Here is an 835-nt window from a genome sequence, read left to right as displayed (position 1 = left end):
CCGCCGGAAATCCGTCGGAAATGCAATTTTCTGACGGATTTTGGCCATTTTCCGACGAATATTGCCGCCGGAAAATGACGTTTTTCCTGTAGTGTATTGTATATAAGAAGATGTATGAAAATAAAGGTATAGATTGTGTTGCATAGATGAGTAGGGATATGGAGGATAATGAGGAAGCAAGAATTATTGACTTGACCATTCAAGTTAAGGTTGGAGTTGAGGTGGGGGAGGAGGAGAAGGATAGAATGGAGCTCCATGCCACTTATTCTATAAATCATTCTTATATAGATTGAAAGTGGCATGGTGAAGGAGGTAGGAGATTTTTACCTATCGCTTGTTATTGTATGTTACAATAACGTGGTGAAATATGTAAAATATTTTAGAACATCCGTATTATGTATAGTAATTATGTGTAGTTAATAGATTATCAAATAAAAAGCACAATGAATAAGAAGTACATAAACTAATAGAGATTTCATAAATTCATATAGTAAAAGGCATAAACCAATAGATTCATGTGTCATTGATCCCCTTTGTCAATTGAAGAAGAGTAATTGGCTTTCTTCAAGGCTTAGATAGCAGATCTAGAAGATAACTCCAAAGAGAGAAAGAGGGAGACAAATTAATGGGTAGTTGTAGCATAACATGATTTTAATTGTTGAATGCAGTAATAACATGGTTAGATGGTAATGTAACTACTTTATTGCTCTATTTATCATGGAAAATTTTTACCACGTAATTGCATTATATTGCATATTATAATTTTAACCTTTTTTATAACACGTAGATACTTTATGTTTTATAATGAAGGAGCAGAGATGGTGATATCCAAAGA

Source organism: Dendrobium catenatum, unplaced genomic scaffold (assembly GCF_001605985.2).
Source record: "Dendrobium catenatum unplaced genomic scaffold, ASM160598v2 fragScaff_scaffold_1557, whole genome shotgun sequence".
Lineage (NCBI taxonomy): Eukaryota > Viridiplantae > Streptophyta > Magnoliopsida > Asparagales > Orchidaceae > Dendrobium > Dendrobium catenatum.
The sequence above is the reverse complement of the archived record's forward strand: the minus strand, read 5'-3'. Positions refer to the sequence as shown.